The sequence below is a fragment of the Acipenser ruthenus genome, chromosome 9, assembly GCF_902713425.1.
Source record: "Acipenser ruthenus chromosome 9, fAciRut3.2 maternal haplotype, whole genome shotgun sequence".
Taxonomy (NCBI): domain Eukaryota; kingdom Metazoa; phylum Chordata; class Actinopteri; order Acipenseriformes; family Acipenseridae; genus Acipenser; species Acipenser ruthenus.
Window position 1 is genome coordinate 44,853,195 of NC_081197.1, and position 24,989 is coordinate 44,878,183.

The following is a 24,989-nucleotide window of genomic DNA, read 5'->3' on the forward strand; positions in this document are numbered from 1 at the left end:
GCACCGTGATCTATATACTTTTCCAGATTAGACAGCAGATTCAGATTTGAACATGATACCTGAACTCCAGTTCTTGCAAACCCAAGGTGTCTACATGCAAGGATTTAAAATAACTGGCTACATATAAAACAAAAATAGAGGTAATACACTATGATTGTCGCCCTATTATTCCTCAAAAACTAAATCCATTCACACTGTCCTTAACTTCAAATCAATAAAATTTAAAAGAAAGTCTATAACTACTATAATTATTATAAGAGAAGTATTTTGTATTAAAATATTTTTCAACAGCGGGATTCAATGCTGTGATCTTCGTGCAGTATGAAGCAATTAACCTGTTTTGACACTGTTTTGAAATCCCTGAGAATGTACTTTTGACAATCATGGGGAAGCACTGATATAGCGGTTTCACTGAGGTACTCTGAATGACTCAGTTACTTAACGCACCCTTTGTGTCTCACATAGCCTTAGGCAAATGACTTTGGAGTTATGAAGGGCACCTCATTAACAGCACAGTATTTCAACAATTCAGAAAGAGTATTCCTTTTACCTCATGAATATATAAATACATTGCTGCGTTTGTGAAGGTAAAAAGGAGGATAACTAACCTAGTACTAATGGCATGACCTGTTTGTGGAATTGTGTACCATCGGTGAAGTTGTAGCTGCTAAAGTTTAAGTTATTTAAGATGTTGCCTTGAGGAAAATGTTGTCCTGGTAATGGATAAGGCTCTTCTCTTTTTGATCCTTTCTTATGCTTAAGAACCTGCATTTTAAAATTAAAAATCACTCAACACAGCACCTTTTTTAAGGTACAGCAAAAGCTCTCTTATTGTCTTGCTAAAGATAATAACAGTGTTATTAAGAGAGCGTCATCCTTAAACACAGTATGAGGGGTTCTTTGTTTCCTGTCCACATGACTTAGCAAATGAGAATAACTCGAATGCTATTTCAAACAAAGGAACACCTGCACATATCGACAGCATTCTCAAAAATGATGCATCCCTCTAAAGGAATTCAAGTAGACTCGCGTTTGGGCTAGTCCCCTCATCGTGTAGTCACTAGCCAAAACCCGAAATGTTTCTTATAAGTTTTAATGTTTATGAAGTTATGGATATGGTATAGGTTTTTAAAATGCAAACACAACAGAGAGAAACCAGTATAACAAAGTTTGTAAGGATGAAAAACAACTGTCCCATCACCTGGAAAGAATCCATTCAAAATATTAACTTCAAGGCTCCTAAGAGCTCCAACAAATAAACCACTTCTTTTAGACTGGTCCACGACTGGCTACTGGTTAACCAGCACTTCTCATAACAACAGGAGCTAGACGTGTCATAAAGAAAACACCATTCATGGAGAGGTTAAGTGCAATGCACATGTAGTGTAGGTTTAAGAGTTCAATACTTATTCGAGGCTTATTTCGACTGAATCTGTTTGAATTAGTTAGCAGTGAAACAAGAAGACTGTTGCTCTTCGAACATCCTGGCTTTCACTAGCAAGTGTCCAAATTCTGAATTCCAAACCCAGCCCGGGAATAGTGAAAGGGCACAGGTGGAGTTTATTTCAACCAGGGCTTGCCCTATATGAAGTTGCTCACCATTCAGACATGTGGGGAACCACCCTAGTATTTATACAGGTAGTTTGGCATTTTTAATTTTAAGCTACACATTGCTTTCCTAATGGCAATGGTCCGGTATTCTGCACTTTTTGAAATGATTGGCCCGGTAGTCTCTCTGTATGACCCAAGAAAAAATACATTCGTATGAGCAGGAGAACAAGGCATGTAGCTCTGTTTATACATTACATGAATACACTTTCTTTTTGATGGTCAAACATATGCTGGCATTAGGACACAGAAGAAAACGAATGTCTATTTTAATGATCTACACCAGTGGTTCCCAACCTTTTTCAATGTAGGGACCACCTTGGTGTTTGGATTTTTACCACGGACCACTTGCCACGTATTTTTTCACTACAGCATTTTGAAACTAATTTGTAGGCTTATATGTATAAGTACATGTAGAAAGTAAAGTATTTATTTAATGTACTGTGGCGGAGTGTCCCGCCCCTATGTATTATTATTTGTATTTTTGTTTGCGGCGCAGATAAAAGTGCCGTGTCTTTTATTATTTATATTTAAAAACCTCGTGAGGATGCATGACTGATCAGCTACTGATTATTTAACTAGCTGACAGTCATGCATCCTTACCAAACGCGTGCAGACTCTGGCCGAGGGGTAATAAGGTAATTAACAACTAGTTAACCCCTCTGCCAGAGTATAAGAACCGGCAGCTGCCCGTGCTGCGGAGTTGGAGTGTAGAGAGGAGAGTACGGGAGAGCAGGGAGAGAGAGCGCGAGAGCATATAAAATTAACAATTGCTATATTTAAAAATATACTTGTTTCTATTTGTTTGGCCATCGCGCCTTTTTGTTTTGTGTTTTGTTGTTTTGTTAAAATCATTTGTTTTGTTTATTAATAAATCTACACTGAATGCAGTTGCATTCAGCTTCACCCGCCCATCCACTGTTGTGATTCAGTTACTTCCTGGTCCGTGACGTCATCACACCTCACCACTGCGAGCCAGCCTGCCACATGTACGTAACTTAACGAGATCCCTGGACTTGAAACTTTGCTACCAGTTCATCTAGAAATGTTGTCATTTTGCACATTGAAAGTTGCTGAAGGCAAAGTTCCTTTTTCTTTTGTTTAAAAAGGTTATTTTTTTCACGTTGTGAATGTGTTGTAGATTAATGGTGGTTTAAGAGTCGTATGACAAAACCTTCTGACAAATAATACACTGGGGCTTTGGGTCGTCCTTGGATCCAGTAAATGTAAATGCCAGTGCTGGTCCCCGCAACATTTCTAACACAACGTATTGCACTCACTGAGTCGTCAACTTTGGTCTATGTACATATAAAAAACATACTGGAATACAAGGACGAGGTGGGTGGGAAGCAATTTGAAAAATTAAAAAATGATTGGCAAGTGTTTTCAGAAGTAGTGTTGAAGTTATGGGTGATGTATGAATTGACCACTAAATGCTGCAAAAATCCACACTAGAGCAGCTGATTTTGTTTTGTTTTTTTAAATCTAATAAATACTTTTTAACATAGGATCAACATGGAGCAAAAATGAATATATTTCTGTAGAAATAAACAAAGTCAGTTTTCTTAGTCATTCGTGTATTGGTTCTCTTAAACCCCAATTACACACATCTAATATGACCAATCAACCCACCAAATATATAAACATTTTTGGTATTCCAATTTGAAATGGTTTTTGTACCTGTCACGTTGGCTTACTGTCCAGTGTCCCTCACATAGTTCAACAGTCCCAAAGGCTGGCTTCACCTAGGTGATGGCAAGTTTGGTGGGAGGCCTGTTCCGGACCGGGTCCCGTTGCCCAGACCACTGGTGCTGGCGAGTATGGAGACGGGGATGCAATGCATTGTCCTGGCACCCCGCTGTTCTGAGGGACAACCGTGTCCATCCCAGGATGATAAGGGGCCAGGCGGTCCTGGTGGAGGACCACCACTCAGTACACCACGTCGGAGAGACGTTCCAACACTGTGCAGGCGCCCTCCCAATGGCTGGTCAACTTGGGGCAGAGCCTAGAAACCGCAGCCCCAGCAGCGGGTATCATAAGCCAGCTTCTGCCTCTGTCCAGCGTATGACACGTGCTCCCAGGCGAAGCCGTGCACAACGTCCAGTCGGTCCTGGAACTGCTGGAAATATTCCGGTCCAGCCGGATTGGGAAGGTTGGCGGTCAGTGGCCTACCAAACAGGAAGTCCCCTGGACGGTGATAAACAGCAATGAAACAAAACCTTCTCAATCAATAACAGAACATGACAACACTAAAAGGGCAAGAAAACAACAATGAATAATGATCAAATATTTACACAATTAACGATTTCCCCAAAATAGTTCCCCAATTCAAGCCTCCTAATTTACATACCACTGCTAGTCCTGAGACGAACACTTAACACAGCCTCCAGCACTGTGCTCATTACAGTATACTGTAAGGGTGTGTTTTTGCAACAGTAATAAGTCTTCAGAAAATATTTCTTAATTGTTTCTGAAGATGGATTGGAGATCAGGACAAGGAGGTGTACTTTAAAGGTGTAGAAGTTTCTGAAATATTTCAATTATTCTAAAAGTGATTTCAGGCAGGAATATTACTTTTGTAGAGGCTATTTTTATAGTTTTAAAAGTTGAGTTCACTTAATTATTCCTTCAAGTGGGTTTTACAAGGTTTGAACAGCGCATTCAGCATTAGGAGGTTTTATGCATATAAAACATGTCATTTGTCTAAGTGCTCTCTGCTGTATTGTATTTCTTTTCAGCATCATAAAGTACCAGTTTATTCAAATACCTGTATAATGAATTCAATATCTACTTGTGCTGCTGAATTCCAGCACATTCTCCATTAATTAATTAATTAATTTATATATATATATATATATATATATATATATATATATATATATATATATATATATATATATACAGTGCCTTGCGAAAGTATTCGGCCCCCTTGAACTTTGCGACCTTTTGCCACATTTCAGGCTTCAAACATAAAGATATGAAACTGTAATTTTTTGTGAAGAATCAACAACAAGTGGGACACAATCATGAAGTGGAACGAAATTTATTGGATATTTCAAACTTTTTTAACAAATAAAAAACTGAAAAATTGGGCGTGCAAAATTATTCAGCCCCCTTAAGTTAATACTTTGTAGCGCCACCTTTTGCTGCGATTACAGCTGTAAGTCACTTGGGGTATGTCTCTGTCAGTTTTGCACATCGAGAGACTGAAATTTTTGCCCATTCCTCCTTGCAAAACAGCTCGAGCTCAGTGAGGTTGGATGGAGAGCATTTGTGAACAGCAGTTTTCAGTTCTTTCCACAGATTCTCGATTGGATTCAGGTCTGGACTTTGACTTGGCCATTCTAACACCTGGATATGTTTATTTGTGAACCATTCCATTGTAGATTTTGCTTTGTTTTGGATCATTGTCTTGTTGGAAGACAAATCTCCGTCCCAGTCTCAGGTCTTTTGCAGACTCCATCAGGTTTTCTTCCAGAATGGTCCTGTATTTGGCTCCATCCATCTTCCCATCAATTTTAACCATCTTCCCTGTCCCTGCTGAAGAAAAGCAGGCCCAAACCATGATGCTGCCACCACCATGTTTGACAGTGGGGATGGTGTGTTCAGGGTGATGAGCTGTGTTGCTTTTACGCCAAACATAACGTTTTGCATTGTTGCCAAAAAGTTCGATTTTGGTTTCATCTGACCAGAGCACCTTCTTCCACATGTTTGGTGTGTCTCCCAGGTGGCTTGTGGCAAACTGTAAACGACACTTTTTATGGATATCTTTAAGAAATGGCTTTCTTCTTGCCACTCTTCCATAAAGGCCAGATTTGTGCAGTATACGACTGATTGTTGTCCTATGGACAGAGTCTCCCACCTCAGCTGTAGATCTCTGCAGTTCATCCAGAGTGATCATGGGCCTCTTGGCTGCATCTCTGATCAGTCTTCTCCTTGTATGAGCTGAAAGTTTAGAGGGACGGCCAGGTCTTGGTAGATTTGCAGTGGTCTGATACTCCTTCCATTTCAATATTATCGCTTGCACAGTGCTCCTTGGGATGTTTAAAGCTTGGGAAATCTTTTTGTATCCAAATCCGGCTTTAAACTTCTCCACAACAGTATCTCGGACCTGCCTGGTGTGTTCCTTGTTCTTCATGATGCTCTCTGCGCTTTAAACGGACCTCTGAGACTATCACAGTGCAGGTGCATTTATACGGAGACTTGATTACACACAGGTGGATTCTATTTATCATCATTAGTCATTTAGGTCAACATTGGATCATTCAGAGATCCTCACTGAACTTCTGGAGAGAGTTTGCTGCACTGAAAGTAAAGGGGCTGAATAATTTTGCACGCCCAATTTTTCAGTTTTTTATTTGTTAAAAAAGTTTGAAATATCCAATAAATTTCGTTCCACTTCATGATTGTGTCCCACTTGTTGTTGATTCTTCACAAAAAATTACAGTTTCATATCTTTATGTTTGAAGCCTGAAATGTGGCAAAAGGTCGCAAAGTTCAAGGGGGCCGAATACTTTCGCAAGGCACTGTATATATATATATATATATATATATATATATATATATATATATATATATATATATATATATATATATATATACATTTTGCAGCATGTAATCATTTTAACAATACTTTCTTCTTGAGTTTCTGAATACATTTAAACGCATTTGTGATGTTAATAAGGCTACAATAATGCATTGCAAACTACACCAGCTCTTTCACCAGTGGTTAAGATTCTTGCAGTGTGCGTGATCAAAAAATAAACTTTTAAAAACATTTCCTTAAAAGCTTCTCTCCTGTTATAATGGATTTATTTTTTGCATTAACGAGTCGTCGTTTGTTTAAGTTCATTTTGTAATGCTGTTTCCCCAACACAATGATGTGACCGTAAAAGTTTAAAGTCTTCTTCCAAATCCTCTCCAAATGAGCATTTAGACTGTTTCATTTGCAGTCTGTGCATTCTGTATGCCAGCAAATGTATGATATTCTATGTAAAAGCATACCAAAGTGTAGTGAAGCATAGCATACTCAAAGTGAAAACATGGTACACCACAGGAATTGTAATACCTTACAAAAAGCTATTTTAACCATAAACACTTAATATTGGAAACATACAGTACATATATTCAGATATACAATACAGTATAGTAATGTGGGCCTTTTTTAGTTTAAATTGACTTCAAAACCTTGGGAAGAAAAATGTGATTCTTGTTCATTATTTTTTTTACTCCCTATAGTATTCTGATCCCCATCTTAACCCTAGCCTTTAAAAATGTTGGTGGTGGTTATATTATTCATATTTGACACCATAATATGCAGTCACAATAATACACTACACTGGTGCTGCTACCCAGTGCAGAGGCAGAGTACCACTATACATGCTCCTGAGGCACACACTATGTATTGTGGTGGATGGAACAGATTGCCCACTAACAATTCACTTTTTGTTTTTGTTTTTTTAAAGTAGTTCTCCACATTAAATCTGGCAAACTTTTGTTTTCATAAAATGAGTTGACCTTTCACCCACTTTATTTCACATGATTCACTTGTCTATTCATGCAGCAAGAATGTGGCTTTAAACAAACTATACAGAGTCACTTAAAATAAACGAGATGTACTTTCATCTGGCAATAATCTGTTTTCAACCACGTTTCTGACACATCTACCACAGGATATATAAAATTAAAATCATGAGCCCCAAAACAGGAAAGTCTGCCAGTGCCAAGATGCTGTTGCTGGAATTATGTACATATTTACACAGGCTTGGACATACACATACAGAAATGCTACTGTTAACCCCTTTCACTTGACAAATCCATCAACAGCACTGCTGATCCCAACCGGTGCACTGGAAATTTTGACCATTCTAAAGAGGACTGGCAGTGTGATGACAGGCTGCAGGCAGGTGCAGTGAACAGTGCCCCCCTGTGTTCAAGTCAGTCATCAACTCTGTCTTGGTGAGGTTGCTCTCTATTTGTGTGAAGGGGCAAAAATAATTTTCCATTGGTTAACTAGACAGCAAAACTGTGTGTACATGTATACTTTTATTTATTTATTTATTTATTTATTTATTTATTTATTTTAAGGCATTTATTCCAGTAATAAATCCAATGACAACCGTTTAGGCTAGAAGTCTTTTTCAATGTCTTCAAAAGTAATTTCAAGACAAAGTTTGACACTGAATGTATTAAGTTTCTTTTAGTATTTCTAATTTTTTATTTAACAATAACAGAAAATCTCATCTGTCATCCCCTGGGTTTTCTGGATAATTCTGAGCATAAGAACCTAAGAACATAACAACATAAGAACATAAGAAAGTTTACAAACGAGAGGAGGCCATTTGGCCCATCTTGCTCGTTTGGTTGTTACTAGCTTATTGATCCCAGAATCTCATCAAGCAGCTTCTTGAAGGATCCCAGGGTATTCAGCTTCAACAACATTACTGGAGAGTTGGTTCCAGACCCTCACAATTCTGTGTAAAAAAGCGCCTCCTATTTTCTGTTCTGAATGCCCCTTTATCTAATCTCCATTTGTGACCCCTGGTACTTCTTTCTTTTTTCAGGTCGAAAAAGTCCAATGGGTCGACATTGTCAATACCTTTTAGAATTCTGAATGCTTGAATCAGATCACCCCATAGTCTTGTTTGTTCAAGACTGAATAGATTCAATTATTTTAGCCTGTCTGCATACGATTATTTTGCTCGGCGTCTGAATTTGGCGGTCTATAGCATGCTCCTATTATTATGCCCTGTAACAGGGCAACGAGCCCTGTACATGGATTTTGTTTATTTTCAGAACGGGGCTTCCCCCTTCGCCCCTGTGTTATTTTGTATTTGTATATTATGGTGTAATTATTTGTATTTAGATGACGGTGAAGCGCCGTATGTTTTGTTAATGTTTGTATTTATGTATAGATATGACAACGAGAGTCGTGTTTAGTTATTGTATTGACGGCATAGCCGAGCGTTTGTTATTTTTATTTTAAAACTTGTTCTGGCAGAGGCGAGATTGGTGCTGACCTGACATCACCGCACAGCCACCCTGTCAAATGCCCTTTGAATTTTTGTACATTATTCTGACCCATATTGATTCGGCGTTGTTTTCTTCATCCAGATTTAACACCTGGGCTTCAAGACTATTTCTTATGTATAGCGCTACCCCTCTACCTCTTCTGTCCTGCCTGTCTTTCCTATACAGTGTATACCCACTGATATTATATTCGTCTCCATTACTCTCAGACAACCAAGTTTCTGTAACACCTATCACATGGTAGTTACTTGTTAGTGCAGTAGCTCCAAGTTCTAAGATTTTGTTACTGAGACTTCTAGCATTTAGATAAATACATTTAATGTCTGTCTTACCTGAGTCGTTGCCCTTGTTTTGATGTGGTCTCCCTTCTGTTTTTTTGTTTTCTTCCTTTCTAGCATGTTTGGAACATGTTTGGATAACGACTGTATGGAGTAACAGCAGCTGTTGGGGTTATTTTAATGATATAAACCAGGGGTGTCAAACTCAGTTCCTGGAGGGCCGCAGTGTCTTCTGGCTTTCGTTCCACTCGAGCTCTCAATTACTTAATTGGTCTAATTATTTGATTAACTGGACACATTTAACACTTCTCTTCAGGCGTCAATGTTTCATAGGTAGTGTACCTTGATTCAAGTGCATTTTTAAAACCATCACTGTAAAATATTAAATATGTCAAATTCAACAAATAATTAGATCAATTATGTTAATTGAGAGCTTAAGTTGGAATCAAAACCAGAAGACCCTGCGGCCCTCGAGGACTGGAGTTTGACACCCATGTGGATCTAATGACTGCCACACTTGTATTTGTTAAATCCTGCTGTGTTTTCACACAGAGTCGTTTTTTGACACCATTATTTTAAAGACAGAAAAAACACAGTGGAATGCAATCCACAAAAGAGTGTATGCTGTTAGAGTTAAGATCAGCACTAGATCATCAAAATAGCAATGAAACATGTGTTCAAATGATATGAGAAGTCACAGTAAAAAAATTGCTATTGCATTGTACAATATAAAGTGCATGCATGTTGAAATCTATTAATATAATATGTTGTTACCGTACACTTTTTTAATGCTTTTGAAAAAAGGATGCAGCAAGCACAGTACACAAACACACAGCCATTGCGGAAACTTTACATCACTCACTTATGTGATGTGTGCTACTTGATGAATATGGATTTAAAGAAATGTAATTGATGTGACCCCCCCCACACACACACACACACACACAGACACCCCCCAGAGATTATTTTCCATTTCAGTTAGTGTTTAATGCAAGCTTGTAAAAAAAAAAAAAAAGTACTGTAATATACCAGGTAAAAGCATAGAAAATGCATAGTAATAGGATGGCAAAACAAAAAGTAGAAAAGCATGGCCAATTCACAGTATAATAACAGTGAAAACATAGTAAACTGCTAATTTACTATGATAAACTAAGAGCATGTTATCTTTCATTTTAAATATTTCAAACATTTGCTTTACTTTTACAAATGAAAAAATAATATCAATGGCGTTTTTGTGATTATTCCCCACACAGTTTTTTTATATGACTCAGTGAGACCATGAGAAGAGCAAATCCATCATAACATTTTTTTTTATAGATTCCCATTCATCCTGCTCTGCACAATTCAACTTTATGGTTACATTAACTCTCTAAATTATCAACCCATAGCAGATCAATGTTTTTTCATGCCAATACATCAATGTTGTATGATCTTTCTACCTGATAAAGTATACATTATCATCATCATCAACATTGTACCACTGTGGGAGAAATTGAATCCAAGGTTTCCTGTGACTCATGCATAGTGAATCATAAACTAACCTGACAAAAATGCAGGGGGTTTCTTATCCATCCTTTCAAGGATATTGTTTTTCAATGAATCCTGTTAGCCGTAACGACTCTCTTTCACCGCCAATTCTTCATTTTTTGTCTAACAATTCCCATTACTCTATCTCTGTATTAATAACTTAAAGCCTCTTAATTGTTAGAGATTTTATTTTTCTTTCAGTTTGATAAACCCACAATTGGATACAGAGCTAACTGGAGCCAGATTACCAGTAACAATTGTAGACTACAATTTTTACTAGTACTTTATTTTATTAATGCTTTACTATATATATATAGATAGATAGATAGATAGATAGATAGATAGATAGATAGATAGATAGATAGATAGATAGATAGATAGATAGACAGATAGGAGTAAATTGAGAATTACTTGTTAATAAACTTTTTCTCTGAGCAATTGTATTAGAATAAAAGAATATGGTTTTCCCATATATTTGAGCATAAAATATAGCTCATTACCTGTGTTGTTTATTTTATACAGCCTTTTTTGCTCATCTTTATCAAGGGTGCCAATAATCTTGGAGGTGACTGTATATATATATATATATATATATATATATATATATATATATATATATATATATATATATATTCAATTGGTTGAACATTTTCTTTACACAATACAGTCATATCATGCAAAAAAGGGAGGCTGTGTGGTCCAGTGGTTAAAGAAAAGGCTTATAACCAGGAGGTCCCCAGTTCAAATCCCACCTCAGCCACTGACTCATTGTGTGACCCTGAGCAAGTCACTTAACCTCCTTGTGCTCCGTCTTTCGGGTGAGATGTAATTGTAAGTGACTCAGCAGCTGATGCATAGTTCACACACCCTAGTCTCTGTAAGTCGCCTTGGATAAAGATGTAAAAAAAAAAAAAGTGCTTTTGTTTAAGCAGCTTAATCATTTTTATCTATCCTGTATTCCCCCTAGAGCTGAAATTGCTTGCATGTCTAAAGGGTTACCCATAGGCATTTAAAACGGGACCTCGTCTGACTGTAGTGTATGCCAAGTTAACCGAGGCATTGAAGTTACTTATACAATTCAGGTGAACAGCACGTACTAAATTAGACACATCTGGAAGATGGAAGATGCATGATCTCAACTTCTAATGAGTCTTTCAGGGCAGATTTCTACAGGCCCCTGGGGTGACTAATTGTTTGTCTAAGGGAGAGGTATTAAAAATAATATACTACAGTTGCTCCCATTACCTACATTAAACCAGAAAGGGAGAGTCAGTATCAAGAGCTATTTCTGTGAGCATCGGACAGGTGTGGTTCAAACTTTCCAGGGTGTGATTACTGAGACCCCATCATCTTTACAAAATAAATACACAGGTGAGGTGGGGTGGAGCTGTAGGTTAGTAGATTAGAAGGTTAGAAATAAAAATGTCAAAAATTAAATTAAAATTGAACTTTTTGGTTGTTTTAGTAAAATAGATTTAAACTATTTTTAGACACACCTGTATACAGGTCTAGCAAGGTTTTGAAAAAGATAACAAAACAGCAGACCAAAGAAATATAAACTTAAACTTGCCTTACCTTAAATATATAATAAGACAAATAATTTGAATAATGTGTTGTCTTTCGTTGACTGTATCTGGTTGCTCTTTTCTATGTTCTACATTCTTTTTCATTACTGTTTTTTATTATGGTAAATGACCAGGTTTATTTAGGCACTGGTAACCTTTGCACTTCCTTTTATCCAGCACCGTTGCATTTAAGCATGTTCATGTTCAGCTGATATTCCATCACAACTAACTTCTTAAAGGCATACAGCCTCTATATATGAACCCCCAACATCTCTCAAAAGCACCTGGGTACATATTGTTACAATATCACAACAAAATAAATCAAATTGTGTTCTCCATTATACAGGGTGTTGTCAATGGAAAATATTTTCTCAAAAAGAAACCCAGAGTGAATAAAGAGAGACATTTCTGTACATATCATTCACAACTTCACAAGATCTCAGTCTAAAAGACAAAGTCGAGTAGACAAACCTTTCAGCCAGTGCATGACTGATAAAGGCGCCAGCCGAAACAAATGCATACTTGACTTTTATCGAATTGAGTTCATTACTGTATATTACTGCAGTAAGGCTGCATTTATATATATATATATATATATATATATATATATATATATATATATATATATATATATAGACTGGCATATGTATTAGGGCTGCTCCAATTAACAGATTAATCAGACCGATTAATCAACTAAAGAATTGGCAACCAAGAACTGGCTCTCAGAGGGCACTATGAAGGAACCAATTCCACAAATAGAGGTAATCATGTGGAATTACTTTCTCTGATTTCTGACTACGACAGCATGTTAAGCAAGCACTTGTCAATAGCCACAGAATTCTTGGGTACCTCTAACAAGATTCAGAACGAATACAAGCAGAAGTACAGGAAGCCAAGTATGTAGCTGGTAGATGAAACAACCGATGTTTGAAACGCAGCTCAGCTGCCTTGTGTTTTCAGCTATGTGACTGGTCCAGTGGCCCGAAAGAATATATTTTCTATGAACATGTGTTACATTTACTAAAATAAAAGTAATAATAAATATGCTTTTAAAAAGACCAAATTCCCATTGGGCTTATTTTTTTTATAGATTCTATTGATTTTTTTAGTATTACTATGCAGGACAGCTGCTATAAAATCGTTACCTTTATTAAAAATGCGCACGGATTAATCAACTAATGCCCACATTTTAACCAATCAAAATTTGTAATCGAGTGACAGCCCTAATAATAATTATATATAATATATATAATTATTAGACTACAATACAATTTCTATGCACAGTTTTTTCATATATCAGTATAAAAAATATTGTGGAACTATGGCATAGTACTGGCCAAAACACTGTATATTACAGTATACTATTATTGTAACAATATTGTTTTGGAACAAATTTACAATCATGTAGCATTTTTATGTTCATCCCCCAAATAATGTCTATTTAATACCAGCCATTAAATATATATGACTAAAAACATAAATCATACATCTGCGCTACACCAGAGAGCAGTAACATCCTCTCTCTCTCTCTCTCTCTCTATATATATATATATATATATATATATATATATATATATATATATATATATATATATATATATATATATATATTACACACACACACAGTAGTCTAAATTAGTTTTAGCTGCCTACATAATGTTTCACAACAAAGGTCTTAACTGTAATACAAAGTTCCTTTGGGAGCCACAATAAACACACTTGAAAGGGATTTGAATCACAGTAACAATACCTTCCACAAAAATCTGTAATCAAATCACTGAATTTGTGGTCTTAGAGACCAGATGTAAATGAAAGAGAGAATTCCATATGAAAGCCCCTCTGTACGCTGAATGTCACAAGCTTGATTCCCTAGGATTTTTTAAATGTATAATTTAACATATACTGGACATTATTAGTAGATATATATAGTGCCCTTAACAAAATAGTTTTGAATTAGACCAGAGCTATCAAACCATTTTGAGTGAAAGAACCATATTGATGACAGATTATTCTTAAAGAGCCATAAAAAGCCAAACAAAAAAACACATAAGAGAAACAAAAGGTTATACTGCACTACACGCTGCTTCAGGAGTTTTGTTACAAGTTTAAGCACGTACACAACTTTTTTTTCTATACTTTGACTTGCTTCTTCCAAACACTACTGAATGTCCAGCCTTCTCAAATTTAAGAGAGCCATAATGTGGCACTCAAGAGCCAATAAGGGTTTACATGGGCTGTACATTGTGTGATACCTTATCACACGCAAAGACAGACTGGATAACAGTGTGCCATACCTTCAGTCCAAAGATGGGAGAGTTGAATTACAACCTGATTTTACTGGTGGCACAAGCTATTGCTTCATGGCTTTCTCCACAGCTATGTCCTTGATACCTTGCTTGATAGTTCTTCCCAGGATCTTTGTTCTGGAGTACTGTTATGAGATCTTCCCTGGTCCATGTTTCATCCACAATGAATGGCTGGCTGGGAACAATCCTATTTCTAGGTTCCCTCACTGAGTCACAACCATGTTTGACTAAGAGCTCTAAAAGGGGAGCTTTTCAACAAGATTTGCTGTTCTGCAGGTCTCAGATTTCCACCTGCCCTCCGTCCCCTGGCATTGACTCCAAACATGACCAAGCCACTCCAAAAGGGGGTTTTACCACCAAAGAAGGGAAAGTAACAATGTTGACATTGCCTTCATCTCATCTCACACACACAAAGACTGAATTATTATTTCATGCTTTCTCTATATTAAATGTGACAAGAAGTGATGTTATACCTGTCGCCTACACACAAACCTTTAAGCCCATGAACCAAAAACCACCTGTGAGGCTTTTTTTTTTTTACATTTGATGATTCTAACATTTCTAAGCACTTTTCACAAATCTAAGTTTATATCTTCTACAACTAGGTGCCTAAAAGGTTCCAGAAGTGGCCTGAAAATGTCCTGTTCTTTACAGGCTTTAGTTTGATTTGGCTCTGAAGAGCTCTTTCTTCCATTTGCCTCCTTGAGCATCATGGGCCTTTTTCTTTGTTGAACACCTCAGCCTCTAGCAAGAGAGAAATACAATAAAAATCAACTTGACTTTTTCCTACAATTCTACAGTGGTGACACCTGCTAGACTTTGTTTATGGATAAATATCTAATACCTATCATTTTTTAAAAGTAAAAACAAACATTGATATTTTGTATTCTCCAGGTACATAATGCTCAGGATCATGCCAATAGCAGCAGCTTTCTGACGTCAGAAGAACACTCTTCCTTAAATGTTCAGCAGTAGAAGACATGCCCAGCTACCTGTTATTGGAAAAAAAGCTATTTTTTATTTGAAAAGATGAAGGAAATGAAGTTACTAAAGTGGTATTTAGAAAAAATTATGTGAATGACATCTTCCTGGGACAGAATCCAGAATGGCAGTGAATCACACAACACAGCCTGTTATAAAATAGACAAAAGTAAGACAATATCTCATTAGAATACATTAAAAAAATGTTGGTTTTTTTTACTGTTAACAACAAGCTAACTAACATATTAACAAATGTTGCTTTTTTTGTGGTATGGTACAAGGTATGGTAAAGTGTTCAGAAAACATTAGACAGACTACTCAGAGATTATCGTCTTCTTGCCGATTATATCATTAAAATGGACTCTGTTTGTTTGAGGCACTTTTAAATATGTTGCTGCAGTAGTGCTTTACAGATGGGACCAGGTTTGATATAATTATGGCTTTATAGATTATAAAGTGGTTACTATATATTAAATAACAACAATGAGCAACATTTGGAACAGTTATTGCAGCTAACAAAATAATTCAATACCGGTACATCTTACCTGTTTTACACTTTTATTCATAGGTCTCAAAAGTGTGGCTGTGAAAGAAGCATGTTGTACCAAACACGTATTTTAAACACGGTATCTGGTCATACTAAAAGTTCTCAGTTTCTATACCTTATCAGGATATCTGTTATACTTGCACTTCCTATTCATTTCACCTCTGCAGCATTTTCTGGATCAAAACATGTTACTGGCTGAAAGAATGTTAGTTAATACAGAAAGCAGCTAGTTGGTTAATGACAGGAAAGAAGCCATTGAAGATGTACCGACAATTTCACCCTCTAGGTGAAATGATCACACAAGTGCAACACTAACTGAAAGCATGGCTTGCCAACAAAGATTTATACAACTAATTGTAGCAAATATCGTGTTTTCGATAGAAAACTGGACATTTGAGATATAAATAACTAAAGTAAGATTTTTGGAATTGCACTGTGTGCTGCAAGGTGTATTTTCATCTGTGAGCCTATTAACATGACAGCACATGCTGCGGATTGTTTGGTTTTTATGTGATAGCAACACTTCCTCCATGCAACAATTCAATTAAGTGGGGCTTAGTTAGTTAGTCACTTATTATAATTCAGTTCCTTTTGCCAAAATAGCCTAACCACAACTTCTATGAATAACCCAAATCACTGAGTCACACGTTGTATTTATATGCCATATATATATGGACTGGAGAGGAGGGCTATAGTGGAAAATGATTGACTCAAGGAAAGAATATTGTTACCGACAAGCTATAATTCCTGAAGCTGAGGGCATTGCACCCTGGAGGTAACAATAGCCTTCCAGAGGAGCATTTAATTTTCCACTATTAGCTGAGTCTGCAGTACATATTTAATATATGAGTCAGTCAAAATAATGAGAGGCAAGGTTGGAGAGTAAATATGACTATATATACTGTAAAGCCATAAATATTTGCAAGCCTTTTATTATATGTTTTTCGCCTATGGAAAAAAAACGGAAACATTTTTGGCACGAATATCTTAGTGCTGTATATATAATGAAGTGATATACTACTACCAGTGCAACAGGTCGCCAGCATTGCTGAAGAAAAATAGGTTTTATGGGTGTGATTCGACAAATACTTTGATCACAAATATGTATGGCTTTACAGTATTTTGTTTAAATATAGCTGATACAGCATAAGTAAGGCTGCGGCGATGCATCGATTTAAACATTGATGAATTGATGCATCGCCCCAGCCTGAGCATAAACAACTAAATAACACAAATAAATGACAGAAAATGTTTTTGAAGTTCATACCGCAAGTTTTTTTCTTTCTTTTCTAGTATGTTTTGTAATTCATTTTCTGTCACAGAATCGCCGTTCAGCAGTTTTTTCATTCAGCCATTTTTATTTTGTTGTTTAGGAGTGGAGGAGGTAATGTGAACCAATCGTAAGACAGACTGAGACTATTGCCCAGTGGTGTAAGGATGTGAGGGCAATAGTTAAATCTATTTTTGCTCCTATGATGAGGTTTTAACCAATCACAGGACAGAATCTCCAAGCATATAATATATATATATATATATATATATATATATATATATATATATATATATATATATATATATAATTGGGCAAATATTGAAATAAAGCAATCCATAACTGGACTGTTGGGAGGTAAGAACTAACAAATCACCTGCAGTCTTCGCATTGTTTACGTAATGAAATTAAGCTCAAAAGCACCACCTTGTGTACACCAAGTATGTGGTCAATATTAAGTGATGCTGCTTATTTGTTTGTCAAACTGTTACTAAATAACTTTGTATAAAAGGACTTGGATTCAGAATGCTTCATTCTGGTAGCAAATCCATTGAGTGGCTGGGATGTACAAAATAGCTTTGCTAGTAGAGCAGCTCCTTTTGCCAAATTATGTCTCAGAACAAAGAGACAGTGGGTTTGAATCTCCTCGCTGCACCTCAATACGGCATATCCTGTACTTAACCAGGTCGGCCAATTGAGAACAGGTCCTCCTATACAGAGGTGAGCGTGGGACGGTGGACATGGGATGTGAATACTTCTTTGTACCAACATAATGATGAGGGAGGACTTTAACTAGTCTTGTGACTCGCCTCCCATGAACCCTCCCTGGTTCCTGAAACTTCCCATTGCCATGAAGAGGAGTGCCCTGCATCGCCAGCTGTCGTTTTGTTTGGCATTCCTGTGTTCCCTTTACTGCGGTGGTTGATACAGTATGCCATGCTTTCCTTTAACTCTGTGTGCAAGCCAAGGGCAACTGTTATCAAGACACTAGTGGAAGCTGTGTTCAGTTTACACAATAGAATCTCTACTGAATACAAATATAATGTAACATTCTTTGTTTTATTAAACAGCATCTGTATATAATGGTGCTGCAGTCTGTTAGCGAGGTCATTGTGCTTGTGCAAATAGAATCCCTTCTGATTTTAGATTACTGTTCACTGCTGAAGACCCAAATCTCAGCATCTAGTGCCATCTGTTGTGTACTTTGAGCATTACAACATTCTCTCAAACACAGTACTCTACCCAAAGGCACTCCACAAATTAAAGCATCCTTTAGATCTCAAATGTTCCTTCTCCTGGGGAGTATATAAGAAATAAATAATATCTCACATTTCTCTGCTAAGAAATAAATAATAATAATATAACCTAGTAATGAAACACACTGTTTCAATACTTTGTTTTCAGTACCTTGCATGCTTTTATAACATGCAGTCCATCAGTCCCTTGTTCTGTGCTGTACTTACACAGACATACATAAACCCAGCTTTATCCAACACCAAAACGGCAGCAGCTGCAGCACTAGCACTTTGTATTATCCTGCAATTTTAACACTAAAGGGACCGATTCTTAAAAAGAAAGAAAGTCCTTGAGCAATTTAGTGATATGTCTTGTTTAAAATACTCACCTTCAGCTAGCAATCAAGATTTTCAATGAAGAGTAGTTTGATACTGAACCATTTATTCAATGACTGATTGTGTGTTAATATGTAGTTCAACCTGTGGAAAATGATGCATAACAAAACAGAATGTTCATAGTCATTGGACGGGCTGCCAACCATATTAACCAGAGGAAATGGAGCCTTTGAATGGAGCCCTTTATTTTCAGTCTTTCAGTAATGTGTTCATTTTGAGAATACTTATAATGAAATGAAACATTTCAAAAAAATTCTGCTCCAATGATAACCAACAGGCACACTGAAATTAAATAAAATGTACCCCCGTTTTTCTACACAATTTGAAAAATGCCCAATTTGAATCTCGCCTCAATGCTGCCATCTATTGTACTAAATCAGAAGGACTGAAGATTGCTGGTGACCTCCGCTCCCACTGTCAACCACTGTCTTCGACTTGTGGGGCACCTGACTAGTATGAGCTACTAAAGCAGGATGAGGTGAACAAAGCCCAGATTATTTTCCTTACAAACTAAGATTAGCATCCCCTCACAGCCAAGATTTGAACCAGTGAGCTCCCGATCATTTGACTCACCCTGCATTAGACATGGCATTGTCTTGAGGGGCCACTGACGTTTTGGTGTACAGATTGGTATTATTTTACCTCAGGACAAATAGTGGCATTTGGATGCGCATATTTGTGGCCTTGGATAGAATGCATATGTGTTCTTGTACATTAAAAATGCTGAGAAGACTTTCCTGAATATATAATTAAAAAGACAAAAACTGTTAGGTTATTATCATAATGCTGGATCCCTGAAATAGAAATGTAACCATTACCTAATGGGTGTTTACCTCCTAAAGACCCTGAAACCTGAATATTTATATCAAAGCTGCAATCATGGACGCAGGAACCTTGAAGGTTAATATTACATTTTTAATTTGTGTAAAAACACAATAAATGTGAGAATCTATAGCAGAAAAAGTAACAAGTGCTTATATGAATAGGGTCTCCTGTCAGGTCAGGTCTTGATCTGTGCGCACAGTCCTTTTACACTCGGGGGCGAACATGACTGCATCACAGACTCGGCTGAGCAGCCTTGGTATAGAATATTCAGGTTTCGGGGTCTTTAGGAGGTAAACACCCATTAGGTAAAGGTTACATGTCATACTTGAAAGGGAACTGCGTTTAGATACCGCCAATACTGTATGTCACTTCTGCAGTTCATCTGCTACATTTTTGCACATTTTGTGTTCAAGCGTGATAATCCCTCTCCCCAGCAGGCTGTACAGATGGACATTCTATGGTCACCATGATGAGCCAACCCCAAACCCCCCACTCACCTGGTCCTTGCCAGACAGACAGCATGAGACCAGCAGCTTAAGAAACTAACTAATTCCTGCTGTGTGATCCTTACGACTGTGACATAGTTTGCAGTGCTTAAGTTTGCAGATTTTTCACAATGTTTAATACTAGAAAAAAACTTTTGTTCTATAATTTATTATACAGATTTGTAACAAGCTCAGGTCTTTATTGTAACTTATACAGATAAGTTGGATGAATATTCTCACAGAAATAAGCATTGGTGTTTAGAGGGGATCTTTGTTTACAAAGTCATTTGGGTAAAATACCACATTGTATAGCAACTTGCTACAAGAAACAAAGTAGACTAATGTTTCAGCTTGTGCCTTTATCGGCGTAACCTTTTAGAAAAATGCAGTTTTCCTTGCAAATTTTAGAAGGCCACAAGCTTGTCAGCTCTGGGGCATTTAAAAAAAAGTGCTATACCACATGGAAGATGTTTTAGCACTATTAGTTGTAGCAGAAAAAAGTCTGTTCCCACATTTTAAAATGATTTCAAGAACTATTTAGCAATAATTGGACTATTTGTGGAAATAGCCTTCATGTCCCTTAATGTGATTGTAGCCAACAATATAATTCCATAAATCACAGCCATTTTGCCCTTCCATTCTCATCACTGGTCTCAAATGTGCGGTTTTTAAAGACGCACGTTATAGCTAACATGTATTTTCATCTGCTGCTACACTAAGTTCAGTTTCCTTGCCTTACCTCCTTGGTGATTTCACTCCAGCAGTTACTTCTGGGTTATATAAAGAATAGTTGTGCATGGCGGAGAAAATGTATGGAACTTTTTTGTTACCTTCAATTTCTTTAAGTTTCTGTCCTAAATATAGACGCGCAGATGTTTTTTTCAGCCACTCTCTCTGTATTTCAATGTCTAAACAAACATACTATAATACAGCAAACATTAACTTTTTAATAGATCTGTATAAATACAGACAGTAACAGTGTCAATGGGTATGAGTCACAGAACTGCTCCTGGAAAGTTGTTTTTTTATTACAGCTTTCAGTCAGGGATTAGTAAAATTGCTCAGTTTGTTGGATCCAAGGTGATGTTGTCAATGTATGTATTTTAATGGCCTAGTCTTTATATGGAGAGCACGTTTCTGTGAATGTTGCTAAGAGAACAGTCTTGAGAACCAGCACGTAGGACTTTGTCAGGACTGTCTCGCAATAATGTCGTGATTGTCTTGCAATAGTGTCGTGATAATTGTATCTGCATGGACCGCTCATCGAAATGTTTGTCAGCCAGTTTTTCGTCAGTACTTCTGAATAACCCAAATATATCTCTTCCCCATCTACTGCTAATTCACCCTTGTTGACAAGCATGACAAAGGGAAAACATCCCCCTAAATCTCTAAACTAGTGACAGTGAAAATAAAAAAAATAAAAAAAAAAACACAAACAAAATCCCCTACAGCTTCCTCTAGAAATACGCAACTGTGTGTCAGCAGTCAGGATATCCCACCTTTGTGTTCTCTTATCTGGTGAATTGTGTGAGGGTGGGGTCTTAATTGGTTAGCAACATCTGCAGTGTAAGGAAGGGTTACCATAGTGACCGTGTTATCTGTATCCTCCATTTATTTCCTCGCAGATGAAACTAAACAAATTGGGCAAAGCTGTGTTAGAGGCCAGTGTGCCAGCACTCAGAATGAACACACTGGATTGAAGGGTGATTTTTCTTTTCTTTTTTTTTTTTTTTTTTAAATAAATTAAAATAACGAAGCTCTGTGAGACAGAATCGAACAGGCTTCATGGGGTTCCAGAGGTGGAGAGCTGAGGCTCTGTGGAAGGTTCTGCTGCAGTTTGGGGTTTTAAGCTTGTTCTGCTGGGATATAGGAAGAGCTGTTACCCTCTCTCCAACTCCAGCATCCCAAACTCAGTACAAACCAGTCTTCCTGGGACTGGATAAATGTAATGCCTGTATCGGCATATCCATTTGCAAGAAATTCTTCAAGGAAAAAATAAGGTAAAAAAAACAATATGTATTAGATTCTGAACCATGTTTAAGGCATATATATATATATATATATATATATATATATATATATATATATATATATATATATATATATATATATATATATATATAAACCTTTGGATGCATGTTAATGTTATGTTAATAGTATTTTTTTTAATCTTTGGAGTTCTGTTTTGTCCCAGTGAAAAGTTTTCTGCTATTCGACAAACTTGCAAAAAACTACTTTTTGGTGTAGATAGAAACAATGAAATGAGTGTTCCAAGCTGACTCTAGCTAGATGTATATTAAATAAAAAAAATAAAAAAATAAATAGTATTGGTGAAAACAAAGGGGAAATATTACCTCAATAAAATAAAAACAATTTCAACATGAAGCTAACAGTTAGAAATGGCAATACAATCCATATTAAAATTACTTTTTAAACTTTTTAAACTTTAAATAGTCTTGGTCTATACATTTTTTTTTGCTGAAAAAATAGGGGAATATTGCTCGGAACAATAAAAAAAATTAAAAAACTTATTGAAATGCAACATAAAGATAGCAGTTAGAAATGGTAATACAAACCATATTACTTTTAAAACTTTTTTCTGCAATACAAAACTATTCTTGGGTGAGAGAGTATCCGAAAGAATATTTGCTTCTAAGTAGATGTTATTTTAATATTAAAATACTTGTTTTGTTCAGAGTCCAATTTTAGACTAGCATTAATTTTCCTGCTTACATACAATAGATGAAGGGAAGTGTCTGTTTGGGGTTGATGCCAGTTTAGTAAAAGAGGAAACTTCCCTCTAGAGTATAAATGCTGAAAGGAACTTGTAGAATTCAATGACATGCGTTTTCAATACGCTACAGTGCTACCTCTATATTTCCTTATCTGTCTTAAACGTCAACGCGGTCTGTTACCCTACTTATCAAACCGTGAAATAATGAGGACCACTGTTCTTTACTAGAGCAATTGGCAAATAAATACAAAACATTACTTTCTACTTCAGATGCAGTTATACTTCTTCCTAGAGTGACAAAATAAAGGATGACACTAAAATGTATCTGTATTCTAAATGTTTTATTTAGAAGGATTGTGCAGCCAATAGCAGAACTGGGAGAATTTGAAATGCACAATGTGAAAAGAGCACTTTATCCTGTCCACATGTATACATTGCTGTGCAATTTCACTTGCAGTATGTTGTTTTAGACAATCCCGGTCATACTTATCAGATATGGCTTGCCACTGAGATAACACATTTCACATGGAGTTCAATACTGTTACAAAAAGCACTTTTTCATTTATTTTTTTATTGCTAGTGACCAAGGTGACTCGACACTATTTGGCCCTCTCTCTTTAATTATATTCCAGTGAGAGGGAAGGGAAGTCAGGAGTGTTGGTCTTGCCAGGATTGATCATCTTAATATACAGAAAAAACAATTCAATCATTCTTATTCAGGTTGACAGAAAATGTTTTTCTGGCCTAAGAAATGTATGGCTTTATGGATCACCAGATATTTATCTATGGTTCAGTTGAAATCCCAAGGTAAATAGCTCAAGAATAAATAAATACAAGGTAATTGAAAGGGATTTGAACACAATAGATGAAGGAATAGTAACCCAGTTTCCTCTTTCACTGGTTATCTCCACGTCTGAAGCTGCCCCCCAGCTACAAGAAGAGCCACCCTCGGAACTACACTGACCATTCAGAGAACTGAAGACCGGTTGTCATTTCCCGCTTGCTCACAAAATACAAGCATGACGTGTCGGACACAAATATCTGCACCTCTGCGGTGCAGAGGGTGACCTGCAGCATTGAGAACATTCTGAGGAGCACTAAACGCTTTCAAAAGTGGACAAGCTCAAACTTTCTCACTCAGGTGAGCCACTTTCACAAAGAAGTAGGAGCGAGCATGGTTTAAGGATTTAGTAGGAGCGAGCATGGTTTAAGGATTTAGTAGGAGCGAGCATGGTTTAAGGATTTAGTAGGAGCGAGCATGGTTTAAGGATTTAGTAGGAGCGAGCATGGTTTAAGGATTTAGTAGGAGCGAGCATGGTTTAAGGATTTAGTAGGAGCATTGCAGTAAGTTACATGGGGGAATACTGTATCAGCAATATAGTTTGCCATAAATAAATCTATTTTCATTCCAAGAGTTGATGCTGTTTATTAGATTAACTGTTATTTTAAAAAAAAAAACACACTAACGAACACAAATTGGTGGTTTCACAGACCCTGATTAGCACAAGTCTTGGACTACCTTAAGGTAATATTAGGTAGTCCAAGACTAGTGCAAACCGGGGTCAGTGAAATTTAAATGTTTCCTTTTTTATTTTTACAATTTACCTTTGAAGATGAGATACTGGAGGTCTTGAAAGCCAGTGTTCGTATCTGTACATTTAATCTAATAAACATAAATACTGTAACACTGCAGACAGATTAGCCTGTAGCTAATGGTCTTCCTCTGTATTGCCAGCATGATCACAATTTCTTTAGCTGCCAGTTACAACATATTATTATTTATTTCTTAGCAGACGCCCTTATCCAGGGCGACTTACAATTGTTACAATATATCACATTATTTTTACATACAATTACATTATTTTTTACACATTATTTTTTTCATACAATTACCCATTTATGCAGTTGGGTTTTTACTGGAGCAATCTAGGTAAAGTACCTTGCTCAAGGGTACAGCAGCAGTGTCCCCCACCTGGGATTGAACCCACAACCCTCCAGTCAAGAGTCCAGAGCCCTAACCACTACTCCACACTGCTGAATGTGAAAAAATTTGATATCTTGTAACAATTGTAAGTTGTCCTGGATAAGGGCGTCTGCTAAGAAATAAATAAATATAACATCACATATATAACATCAGATTTTCCCTGGAACTGCCTCCCTTGAGACCACAGCAGACCTAACGTATCAGCTCCTGCATGTCACC